General features: G+C 36.3%; 1 long non-coding RNA gene across 1 annotated transcript; it reads right to left on the bottom strand.

Moving 5' to 3' along the window:
• Positions 1-7619: 7619 nt before the first annotated feature.
• Positions 7620-11105, bottom strand: LOC146592275 (uncharacterized). The gene is made up of 3 exons (XR_014896619.1): positions 11023-11105; positions 10849-10893; positions 7620-7693 (listed from the first exon to the last, which is right to left on the bottom strand). It is a non-coding gene; the product is annotated as an uncharacterized LOC146592275 (long non-coding RNA).
• Between the last annotated feature and the right edge of the window lie 2584 nt (positions 11106-13689).

The raw sequence follows: 13689 nt of genomic DNA, 5'->3' as shown, positions 1-13689 counted from the left end.
AATAAAATGGTAAAAACATAAATTCTTTATGACACAAATTGAACTACAATTTCAGTTCAGCTTTTAAAATGAAAGGTTATTCTCAGATTCTCTTAAATAGAGAGCATGTGATATATATTTTTGTTTGTGCACTCATGCAGAATTTTTTTCTTTAGATTAAGTAACTAGATTAACACAAGAATTTAAGTAGCTTCTTTCCTCTTGGAAGGCATTTATCTATGTACAGGTGTGTAGTTTATGAAAAAATGTTAGAAGTTTAAAATTAGTATTACTAACACTGACTGTATTTTTGAATATCTTTATAATCAATATTTAGGTTAACTCTGCACATTCAGTCGGAGATACGTTTTAGAAATTGGTTCTGCATAACTCTGTCAATTCAGATAACTTATTAAAGGCCTCTTTATTTTGATGAGTTGGATAATGTTAAACTCTAAAAGGCCATTGCAAGTAATTTCATTAATTGGGAGATGGCACTTACCAAAGAAGMGAAAAGAAAGTATTTTGGATGACATTTAACTTGACTTCATTTGAGTGCAAGACCTTGAAATTCCTCATRTGGGCTTACTGAGTACAAATTTATGTTTTGTTAATGTTTTCTTTCCCCCTTCTTCTCATTTGAGTTATTTTCAGGGAGAGTCAAGCATTCTCATTGCAGTCTTTTTTTTAATATTTATTTTTAAAAAAACTTTTCTTGAGACCAAGTCTATTCAGTGCTTAAAATGATAAAATCTGGTCAATCCCTGTTTGTTGTTTCTTTCTCTATAGCCACTAAAAATAAATCCTTCAGGAGAACATTTCTTTAGCTCACTTTTTCATTATTTCCAGAGGCAAAAGCTGGCAAGGCAATTTATAATTCAATTTTTGCTAAATCCACAACACCTAATATATATGTCAGGCATTTCAACGGCAGGGTACTTTGGGGATAGGTGATAAATTGTACTGATTATAAGTGCAAGCTGTTCTTCCAAAACATCATATCAAAAAGAAGGCAAGTATTATTAGGAGAATGTAATGTATCTTTAGAATGTCCAGAAACATAAGAGATAATCACTTCATGTGAATATATTCTCCCTTGAGTTTTACAGCTCAATATTAAGGTCTTACCATGTTTTTGATAGCACTCATCTGGAGGGAGGGACCATCATGGGTTGGTAGTCTTTCAGCAGCCACATAGCTCTTAGGCTTGCAATAATTCATTTTTCCCCAAAAAGAGCTTACTATGAAACTTGAAACATGGTCATAATAATTTTCTGACTATGCTGGTGTATGTGAAAAGTATAAATATTATTTTATAATATAATCTCCCCTGATCTTTTAAACATCCTTTCAATGTTTCCGTGTGTTTTCCTGTGAGATGCATTTGGCTTTAACTGTTTATGAATCCTGCTGAGCAAAAAACAAAAGGATTTTCAGGTTCAGCATGAATATAAAATGAGTGTGAAACCAGAGAAAAAAAAGACAGCATGTCTTTGGATCCTTCCTTCTATTTTTTGTTTTTTTAAAGTTTCTGCTTTTTAACCCTCAGGGGAAAAAAATCTGTTAATCTTGCAAAGATGTGATTGACATTTTAGCTACAAATAGTTAGAGCTTAGAAAAGGTAAATTGAATGGGATATTGAGATTAGTTAGTATGATGCAAACCTCTTCATCTTTATGTTGTTGGCTTGAATTTAACTTGGCTGGTTTTGACAGCTAGTCAGCAGATGCTCCTTGTTCGTCTTGCCAACTATCTATATCCTGCTTAGACCTTGGAGGAACTAACTGTTCTTGYGTCTGTGGCATTGATTTAGGGCCTCATCCTATTCTCTCCAATTTTATACAAATTTTCCTTTTTGCATCTCAAGAAATTCTTTGCTTGCACTAAGGGTGGTCAGCACTTATTAAAGGCAAGAAAATAAAATTACAAAATTTATCTATCTATCTAAGGCTAGGTAGAGCTAAGTATAATAAAAACAATAAGGCTTAGAATAGAAAAAGCAAGTTCATATGACTTCTGTTCTACCTGTGTGCTTTTCTACTTGTCTGGCATTTTTATTTCTTAAATTCTAACRCCAATATGCCTATCTTCCAGACTGTTTCCTAAACTGTCTCAGAAGTAGCTCTTGATTGTGGGTAATATCTGAAATTTGTTGTACATTCAAATCAGTATTCCAGGTGTCAAAGTTTTCTCTGTCAAAATRCTTTATATTCAAATCAGTTTTTTCTAACAGAATTTCCATTTTGCCTTGCTTCTACAATTTAATCTACTCGTTACGGAGGAAGAAGGATTCTCACTGCAAAATAAAACTCCATACTTAATTGCTGCCAGCTGAGAGAAGTTTGTGAAATTTCTTAACTTTCGAATTTTTCTTTCAAAATTTTGAAAACATGGATTTCTTTCAAAATCTTAATGAACACCTAGAGTACATTTTTGTACAGTTTAAGTCAGTATTACCTGGCTGTGGGAGCTTCCTTCAAATAATGAGAGTTTCCCTGGAATGCTGTTTTTAACGGATTGCGTAGGCCCACTTTTCAATTGACCTTGTGTGAAAGAATACAGCAGTGAAACTGAGGACCCAGAGTGAATGAAGGCAAAAGACTCTTTCAGATCAGCAACTTAATGGAACTGAGGGAAGAGTATTTTTCTTTTCTTTCTGTGTTGCAGCAACTTTCCCCTCCCTGCCGCCCCAAACTTTTAGTTAGGTCTCAGTTGCTGCACCTAAACTTATTTAATGAAGAAGAYGAACAAAAGTGGAAAACAAATGATCAGTCACGAGCCAGGCCAGCGTAGTGTGCATGCTTGTCTGGAAGACTGATGAGATAATACCTGCAAAAGAATGGTCTCCTCTGACAGGAAAAGGAGAACCAACGTATCCAGAACACTCCATCGCTCATCTGGCAGTAAACGAGGGGTCAAAATGTCAGTCTTGCAGTCCTGGCCCTCGCAGTGTTAGAAATCTATTAAAAGAAATCCTAACATCTATTCAGTAGTATTATAGGCATTCGTATAACAGGGGTGGGGAAGAATAGGTGGAGGTATGGATAGCAAAGAGGCATTCTCAGAGTGGGGAAAGACTGAAAAATGCACTGCAAAAGTCAGTGAGAAAAAGATAAACTGTGGGGAGAGGGAGGGAGAGAGATGCCTGAAGAGATTAGAAGAAATAGCGAAGAATAAAATAAGGAGGAATTGTGAAGGAGTTTGTCTGCCCTCTTTTCAGTCTTTTTCTCAAGGATTTAAAAATAATTCCTAAAAAAATGTGGGTAGTGTAGCTGAGAATTGTCTGCTTGCGATTGATGATACCAGGCAAGCATGGTGTCTGTTTGGCTACATTTCTTGGGCACCGAAGGAYACTGTGTTACAATAATAATAAGGACACAGGATTACAATACCCTGCTAGAGAAGGACATGCTGAAATTTATAAGGCTGTTAGTTGGACCTAATCTGATGCTAGCAAAAGCTATTACTGCAGGAAGCCAGACTGAATCAGCCATTAATAATGGAAAGATGTCGTTGCTTCCTAAGATTCTTAGCACAGTTGTAGGAGAGATTCCTGTTATTCAGGTTTTTAGAAGCAGACCTAAAAAGAGACATTTTCTGTGTAAGTAGAAAGGTTTTTGCTTTTCCAAAGGAAGCTTCTTTGAAAGTGGAGAGAAAGGACGGAGACTATAGGGAGTAAAATCATCCCATATTTTTCACAGTTTTCACTAAAAAACTAAGTTTTGGGTTCCATTTGTACAAAATTCTTATTGTGTGCCCACACACATTCTTGGCCTTGAACAGAATGGTGTAGAAGGTGGTAGATTCTTTAGAGTGAATATTTACTTTTGCACTTATTTAGTTATGCCCTGATGACACATTAACGAGTTTGTTAGAGTCCCTATGATTTGAATTGAACAGGATTTAGGCTGGTATGTAAGTATCCTCAGCCATGGGTAAAAGCATAGTTCTGAATGTTCTGAAATAAGAGAATATTTTTTGGTTCAGATGCAAATGTTATAACTAGACATTGCTCCTTCTTCTCTTTAAATGTTTTTTCTTTTAAAGGGCTTATTGATTAGTCAGTAGGTTTAGGAGTCAGTGGCTTACACCTTCTGTGCCAGCCTTGAACCAGTCTCCTTGTTGCAAGAGTTTCTCTCTGTACTCTAACCCTAAAATAATAACAACTGTATAAAGACCAAATCCTTTTCTCTCATCTTCATTGAGATAAATAGAGAGTAGCACTGACTTTCAAAAGATTTTACAGAAATRCCCTGTTGGGTGCATGTATTTCTTTAGGAGGTGCTCATACAGCGTAAGAAACAGTGGGTGAATAACACAAGAATAGCAGCCTTGAACAGCATCTGGGCAGTATGATGTAAATCATGATTTATTCTGCAGCTGTAAGTGGCCCCTTGGGCTCTAAATCCTTTTCTTACAGAAAAGAAAGGACATAGAGTCTTCATCAGCCTCGTGCCATCTAAATCTGGGCACAGGTATATCTCAACAAGTTTGGATGACAAAAGAATATTTTTGATGAATGGAAACTCTTTGGAAAATGTCATAGGCATGAAATATATGGTAGGATCAAAAATGTACACTGGAAGGTTTTCTTAAATTTCTTCCAAGTAAATGTGATTTGTCTTTTAGTTAATTCAAGGGTTTCTGTGATAAGTATTCCTGTTGACTTTCCTCTTAATACCAGATGTTGTGGGAAAATAGGCACACTTCCATTTAAGTATGGAATGACAAGTAGTTCCACGTAAGGTGCTTCCACAGTTTCATTTTAAGAACTGTTATTTAAAGTTCAGATTTTTGTAAGAAATATTTCAAAGACTGCTGGCATTGAGGGAGTGGAAACAGAGAAAGATAACAGAATTGCAATTGATTTTATAATGCTGAGAGAATTTTAGTAAAGTTAAATAAACAGAGTTATTGGGCAAATGGAAGTCAAACTTTCAATTATTCTAAAATAGATTCTGGCTCATTCAGACTAGCTGACACTTTGTGTTTAAATCGTTGCAGACACTATGTAAGAACTGAATCAAGGCCAGCTACACCCCCTCTGTTCTTACGAATGCAGAAGTAGTGGTATCTAAACAGTAAGAGGACCAGCTCTTTCAAGAAGGAAATTTGTAGAGATAACACGAACAGTGGCTGTCATTAAAAGTCAAATGACTACTTTTAGATGTTGTTGGTGAGGGTTATCAGAAGGCAAATATGGCACAATAGATTATGCAACCTACTTTCAGGATTTTGCTGTGTTTTCTTGTCTTCAGAAGAGCACCTTGTGCTTGCTGATAAAACAAAGACCATGTCACGAAAGATCTGATTCAGCAAAATATAAAGGCAACATCTATAGCAATCTATAGTAATAAAGTAAGCTATGTTTGTTTTACTGTATTTCAAYTAATTTCATAATCAGAGATTGCTTTTAAAGAATACATATTTCACATTCATACAGTTAATATCCTAAAACTGAATATCCATAATGATACTTTTACAGAAAATAGTTTTTAGCATTTTACTGTATTGTGGTATTTACAAGGTACAAAAGCAAGGCTTCTGCTTACAACAGCTTTTTCTGTTGTGAATCAGACACAAAAAAGTCAGGAGACATAAGGAAACCTAAAACAGCATATTTCTAACACTTGGTTTTAATTAAAAAGTTTTCCTAGACCTTATGCCACATGTTACTTGTATATATTATCAGGATATGGGACTAAATAGGAATTTCACTAGTGCTTGGTAATCCAATATTCAAGGTAATAGAGCTAAGAGAAGGAGACTGAGCAGACAATAAATAGGGTAGGCTCTGAAGTGCAGGTGGGATTCTTTCGATGAAATCATTGCAGTAGCACTTTATAGTGTGGAGTTCCACAAGTGATCTAAGATAATTATTTATTTAGTATCTTAACAGTGGTTATTCTGCTGAATGTGTAAAACATCMGCTTCTTAATAGATCTAAAAAGCTATTAAATATTTTAAAATTAAGTCTTCATTGAAGGAAAAAATTTGCTAGCTTTTCCCCAAATGAAGGTCCTATGTGTCCATTGCAGACTCTTTTTTTTTCTTTTCCTTCTCCTTTCATTTCCCTACAGACAGCAAAGATCCTCTGTGTTAGTAATATAAACTGAATTTCCTTACCGTAAAGAACACAATTTAAAGAAAAAAAAAAATCACCTAAGGCTGTTGAATATCTTGACATTCTAACTCATTCTATAAATATTCCATTATACCATGCAGGACTGTAGCCAGATAAAGCGTGCTCTGATGGATTTGTAAGTAGATGGGAAGGTGGATCAGTTGAAAAAAGTTGTTATCTGAGAAAGGATTGACTTCCAAGGCTGCCTGTGAAATAGCTTTAGCCATGAAATATGTGCTAGAACAAGAAAGGAAAACCACCAGATGACAAAATGAGAAGGATAAAGTGCATGACACAACAAAACAAAAAGCTTTCCTTAAAACTCCGTTGTCATAACATATTCCTCTGCCGGGTCCGTGAACAGAACACTTCACAGGAAGTGCAATGCAAGAGCAGGAGGTCGGCAAAAGTTATAGATGGGGAAGCAAATGCAGCTGCTGTAGATAGAACATGAGAGGTTCAGAATGGGGTGTATCGCACAGAGCCGCGAACAGGAGCGGCTCTGAGTAGTATACTGAGCATAGGACAGGACAGTGCGAAAGCAGCGGCATATCCTGGGACTGAACTGAGCTGGGTTTAAATGAAGCGTTCTTAGAGGCAAGCTACTTTAAGAAAAAAATGATGTCACTCTTTTTACATTGCAAAAATGTAGTCTAGCATACCCTCGTGATGGGGAGTGCAGATAGAGTGATAGGGCCAGGAGAGCTATGCTTGAGGTTAGCTGAATGCCTAACATGTGTGTCCGAGTGGGAGGAAGCTGTGGTGAGACAAGAAATGAGAGAAATAATTCATTTAGTGTCTGGTATGATGACTGTGAATTTCTTTAAAGATGATTTCTGTATATTGTGTAGGTTTGTGGGCTTTTGTCTCTTTCTTTATTGCTGCTACAAAGAAGTACATCTCTTTGCTTGGATTAAATTATGATCACTTCAGTTTGTGACTATTAATCAACAGAAGGCATTTGCAAGCCTTTCCCAGCCACATATCCTTTGAGGGTTTTGAAAGCTATAGAATGCAGTTTGTTATCTGTCATTGCAAGACTGTGCCAAGTTCCATGATGCAGTGAAAACTAAGTCATACACTGCAGCTGACACTTTCCCACTGACCTCAGCTTGTTACACTGCATAAACAGAAGCTATTACAAGTCAGTATGGTTCTTGGAAAATGGTTATGCTGAAGGTAGTGCAAGAAAAGTCTACATATTTCTGTAACATTCAAAGTGGGAAATGTGCTTTTTGGAGACCCTGACAGACAAGGCTGTCGTATCCTGAAGTCACCTAATAAACAAACAACAGGCATACAGGATTGATGTATAAGACTGCAATTCAAAAGCATTGAAATCTGATAGCAAACACTGTCTTTCCTCAACATGCTTACCTTTAACCATACTTAACAGTGTATATATATTTCAAGTCAATGTGTACCTGTGTGCTTGGTGAATCAGCAGCCATAATTTATCGACAAAGGCTTGCAATGGGGAAGCCACTTGAACAAGCGATGAATATAAAAATTGTTGGGCAGAATCTGGCAGCAACATAACAGGTTCTGAGAAGTTACAGGCGTGAGAGTGGGCTGCAGCGTTCTGGGTGCCTGGGGAGGAGAAATAGGTTGCTTAAGTTGGTGGCAGCAGTCAGGAAAGAGGATTGAAAGGAATTAGCTGTGAGCTCCAGAGAGCCACCAGCGACTGGGAGGTGGCGGTGGGAGAGGGGTGTTCATGTTTTACACATGCACGCACGCGCGCGCGCRCRCACACACACACACACACACTTACTCCCTCCTTCCCTCCAGAGGAGAACATGAGGGGCTGGAGAAATAATGTGGGGATTTATTGGGAGGGAGTAGATTTACTAGGAATTTGTGGGCAGGGAAGTGGTAACCTGCTCCTTCTTTGAGCTGGTCCAAGTGTGGAGTGTGCAGCTCCTCTCTCGGCCTGTCTTTCTCTCAAGATCTACAAAATCTGTGATGGGGCCATGGCACCATTTCCTCCCTTCCCCCCTCCATGATCTGCCAACATAAACAACTGCCTACTTTTACCTAAACGAAAAACAGATCTGCCTCTAATCATGTTGGGTGACTGTTGACATGTGTAGAGTTTGATATTTTGATAATATTATATGTCTGTGATAATACTTCATTACAGTTATGTCCTTTCCTATAATTCTTTCAGCACGGTCACTTTTGTACTGTTCTTTGAATTACAGGRAAGCATTGTAAAGACCAGTTTTGCTATGATGGTTACATTCCAGTTCAGAAAATGTAGAATGAATTGCTAGTTGATATTCCTCTGAAAAAGAGCTAGCAATGTATTTATTTTTTTTCTCACATTTTTTTCTAGAGGAACTGTGTGTGTGTGTGTGTGTGTGTGTGTGTGTGTTTGGGGAAAGGGGAGAAGACTTTTTAAAAAGTATATATATATTTTTTTTTCYGTCCAGCTTGTAATTTGAAACTATTACGGGTACATTGTCATATAATATTCTACTCCTGCATTTTACAGATTTCCCTAATTATTTCCCTAATCACTTAGAGAGGAGATCATTAAGCTATTACTTGCAAATTACTGTCTTGATCAGCAGTCTATATTATGAATCAGTGAGATTCTATTCTCTCTATATAGAAAAATGTGTGTTTCAAGGATTGTGGTTTTTAGTTTAACTGCTATGAAGTAAGCTGTCCTGTGACATGAACAGCAGGAACTTGTTCTCACATTTTAAATGATCAAAAGTGGTAGCCTAGCATAACTTCTACAAAAGCAAAATTCTTTGCCTGTCCTGTCTACAGTTTGCAATTCATAATGTTCTGGAGAAGATAATATAATATAGGCATTTTATGATCTGCCAAAACAAAAGTTTAGCACTGGTCTGAAAACAGATTTTATAGCCTGTAAAATCTTTGAGAATATTTCAAACAGTTTCTTGAAGTAAAATTTCCCCTTGGGTTGATCAAAACATTTCATTTAGATAAGTATGAAATGTATTGTGTTGATGTTGACCAGTTTTCAATAATGATCTAAAGTAAATTTAAAGTGGCTTTGGAATGGAACATTCTGACACTTAAAAATATTTCTAGTATTTCTGAGATCAAATCAGTCATAATGTTTTCATTKGTGCCCAATATTTTCTAGCAAGTTGTTCTGAGGAAAATTCCTGATGGTGGGGGCAACATGTTAGTTATGCATGTGTTCTTAATCCTAAAAATAGCAAAGTACACCAATAAAAAGAGCTTTCTATTCTACTTCTAAGGTAGAGAATGAATGCTTTTTCAGAAGATCCTAAGCCCAGTTTAAAATGCAGTTTCTGTGGCTGCTTCTAACTTCCAGAAAGTTTTCAAGAAGAACTGCCTGGCATAGCTCAGTGCCCAGCATTTTCAAAAGATGAAGGTTTTGAATATGCTAAAGCATACAGCTCTATGTCCCTACATGTAATTTTGAGCTTGTAGGATTCTGAATGGTACAGATGGGCCTGTTCTCCTGTTGTGCATTATGGGAGATGGAGATGTTCAATACTACCCAGGACCAATTGGGAGTTTGCTGACTTAATTCTTAACTARAATTAAGAATGTTATTCTCATGTAATCTTATAATTGAACTGTCATCAGTGGTCAAGACACCACTATGAAACTTTTAGAGGTAGTCATGATTATGACCTTTCTCGGTTCATTTAGATTCACTTTGGCCTCACTGTTATTTCAGTGTCTCCAGATGATACGATATCTGGCCATTAGGAGTGTTGTTTCAAAATACTAAATATACATAATATTTCTTCTACAGTAATGCCCTTACTAAAAGTACTCATACTACACATCATTCTGTCATCTCAATAGTGTTTTATATAACCTTGGTTCAAAATCCAGCAACCCAAATGCCATATTTAGCTGGCATAGCTAAATATGTGCACTCTCACAATGCTTTCTGAGGCCTGAGTGGTGCAACTGGATTTAGAAATGGTAAGCCTTGCACAGATGCCATGCAAAATCTATCCTGCAAAGCACTCCTTGTATGTGGAGTTAAATCTTCATCATGTAAATATGCTTGTATATGTAATACTTATCGTGCTGTTTCCCAGTACAGTGATGGGAAGATTTTCCGTGGCCCCATGTGAATATCTACTTTGTGGAGCTTTGCCTCTGAGCTGTTTGGCTGAATTGTAATTATTGGCAATATGGAGGTATTCCTCTCAGATCTAAAGGAGGTCTAATGACTCATGCTTGAACATTRTCTGTTTTTCTACAATAACTCTACAAGGAGCTTGAGATTCCAGTAAACAGCTAAAATCAAATGATAGGAATGCCTCTTCTCCCTACAGTGCTACTACGATTTGTACTGTCAAAACCTATGAGCAATAATCAGTAGGTCTGAGACAAAACTGCAGGACTTATTTCTCATATTAACCTGATTTATCTCATCTTATTATTTTAATTTCCTGATATAAAAGACGGATACTGAGTCTGCAGACACAAGAGCTAGAATATGCATTTTGGAAGTGGAAGACAGAARGACTTGTACCGGAAACTGGCAATTCATTTCTTCCTCTTACTGGCCCAATTAACATTTATTTTAAGTGGAAGATCTCCAGTAGAAAAGAATGAGAAGAAAAACTAGTCAGGAACTAGAACCACTGTTGTCTGTGWTCCAGGTGAGTACCCAAACCACTAAGCTTTTTGTAAAAGTCTCTCCCATTTTGATTTTATCCAGATTATCTGTCTTGGACCTGATGTTTTTCCCCAGTGGATGTATAATCAAAACCAACCTTTTTTTTCTTACAAGAAGTTTTGTTTTGATGATTCAGCACAGTCTGAAAAAAGTCAAAACATTCCCAATCAGCTTAGTTAGATAAGCAAAGAATAAAGTAGTGTTGGCAAAATATAATTGACATGATAGTAACCCAGCTGATTACAATGTCAGCTGCTGGTGTTTCACTTACTAAATTAAATATCCATGATCTCTTTTTCACTTAGGTGTTCAAACTGTAGATGGATCTTTTCTTTCTCAATGAACCTTTCATCCTTTTACTGACATTTATTCTTCTCTTTATTCAATTAACCCAGAAAGAAAGCTTCTGGCAAGGCAAGTCAGCTGTTGTCTGCCAAAAAGAGACATACAAATCTTGTCACATAGCTTTTATTTTTTATGGTCAGGAACCCTCAGGCCTAGTATTAAGGCAACTTAGGCTTGTGTGGAACTTTACTGTCTCCTGCACACTCTGAAATAAGATTACATGATGGAGAAGATCAATTTACTGAGRCATTTAAGGTCTGAATATTAAGCTTTTGTGCAATCACATCTCCTCTCTAGCTGTGTGGCAGAAAAGCTAGCCACAAGATCCTTGACAAATTAGATATTACCACATCTAACTGTGTATATTTAAGCTTATCAAACTGAATCGTTGCATTGTAACTGTGCTCTTATGCAGACAAGGACTCCATTTAATAAATGCAGTGCCATTTAATAGTAATTAATCACCCAACTAAAATGTCACATTAAGGTCAAAGAGACCAGAAGACAAAAAGAAGAGAACATTAAATTCAGCTGACAAACATAGGAAAGGAGAATATAGAGCCAAAGAAAGTTCTGGGACATTGGCACTGGTAAAACATTTAATACAAACTTCTTAATTTTCCGTTCAGTTTAGAAGTAATCACATTCACTTGGTTCAAAGCAAGGTCATTTTTGTAACTTTTAAATGAAATTTCCTCTTTGTGTATGCAGTGGCAGCCCCTTGCAAGCTTGGAATTGTTGCTGCATTTTACAGATGTTGCTTTCTCAGTATTTGTTACTTCCTTCTTCCTTTCTTCTCTCTTTTTTTTTCTTTGCTGTTATGAAGATATTCTTCATTTGCATAGAATTTTCCTCTACATATCCTGAAACATTTCAGAAATGTTCTTCTTCTGAAGTGGAATGAAGTGAGAATAAGCATGCACAAACTAAGAGAGAATAAATTGCTAGCTTCAATCATGTAATTTATTAATGTTAGAAGTAAGTTTCTTCCAAATATTTGCAACAGGAAATTTCCAAATTGTGGCAAAGTTCAAAAGCATGCTGCATCACTTTTTGATATAACTACTGTTGGTCTTAGAGCTAATGACTAGAACCTAAGCACTCTAGAAAGTCTCAGACTTATGGAACATATGATATAGAATTTGATTTCATGTTAGAAGTAAATAATGCTCTAGCACTCAATAGAAAAAAAATGTTTTTGAATYGAATAAGAGAATATAAGATTATATATGACCAACACTCTACTTGCAAGCAAACTGTAAACTATAGGGGACTATTTCAGGGACAGTTCATTTATTACCTGCTGCAGTAATGATTTAAGAATTTTTTTTACAGAATATGGAATGTTGCAGAAATGGTAAATGTCCATTGTTACCTCCACTTCTGGAAGATGGCGTTTACCAGCTTCAGTGTGAGAGTTTCAATAAGTTTATCTATGCTGCAATTTGTATTCCCTCTCACATAGTGTCCTTTTTCTTCTCATTTCTTTGTATAAAATGAAAAATTAAGCAAGATTTATCCGCTTAAATATATATTTCGAAATGCCATGGGCTAAATATAGTACTTTCTGTGTGTAAAGAAAAGAGCCAGTAAAATACAGGAAAGCAGAAAAATATATTATTGTCAGCATATGTTACAGAATTCAGACAAACTGTTTCTAAATAGACTCGTTCTTTAAAGCATCCATCATTTCTCCTTCCTGTTCCAGGGTTCTCAGTTTCATATCCAAGAATTTTTGTATTAGTATTGTGAAAAAGAGTAATTCTTCAAAAATTACTCTACATTTGGCAAGATCTATCTTTATAACTTCTGCGTCAGTCCAAAGAATTTTGGCCTTTGCAAAGGTTAAATATTATCTTTCAAAATTGTGTAACTCTGGCTTTGTCAGGAAATTTCTCCATTTTTTCAAATAAACCTTTCCTTCATTAAATTTTACAAGGAAAAGTTATAAAGGGAAAAATAATTGTAAATTTACTCAAATATGAAAGTCTGAATTCATGATGTTAAATTATTTGTCTTTCATGTCTTACACATAGCTACGTGATTAAGTATTAACTCAGCTATGACACATTCAGGCAAATATTTTCATGTGTGTAGTAGAGCCTCAATTTCCAGTGTTGGTAACTATGCATAGATGCACGTTTCAGTATTTAATGAAGGTTTTGATGATGTAGAATTTGAGAGGAATTTCTGATGTTAAAGTGTAAGTGACCATGCAGGCTTTACTGATTTWAAAACAAACTCACCACCACCACCAGCAAACCAAAAAACTAAACCAAAACAAAAAACAGGCTCCCCCTCCCGCCCCCCATACCCTTTTTCAGTTATCTCTTTGGGCGCTGATTCCTACAAGAGTACGAGAGCGTATTTCTYCTTCATAAAGTTCACTGGAATTTCCCTCAACTTCTTGACCTGTCCTCCAAGAAAAGCTCTCCTTTCCATGTTTACAGCATAGATTAAACGATTTTAATGATTATTTCATAATCCAATGGTTTCCAAACTGTGATCTGCATTCCAAACTAGTGGGGCTGTCTCTAACGATGCTTGGCTGGCCTGAGGTCTGCACCAGATCCAGTGCTCGGAGTGGCAATTA

The sequence above is a fragment of the Rhea americana genome, unplaced genomic scaffold (assembly GCF_003343005.1).
Source record: "Rhea americana isolate MKP2758 unplaced genomic scaffold, rheAme1 scaffold_34, whole genome shotgun sequence".
Lineage (NCBI taxonomy): Eukaryota > Metazoa > Chordata > Aves > Rheiformes > Rheidae > Rhea > Rhea americana.
Note: the sequence above shows the minus strand (reverse complement) of the source record. Positions and strands in the feature narration are given on the sequence as shown.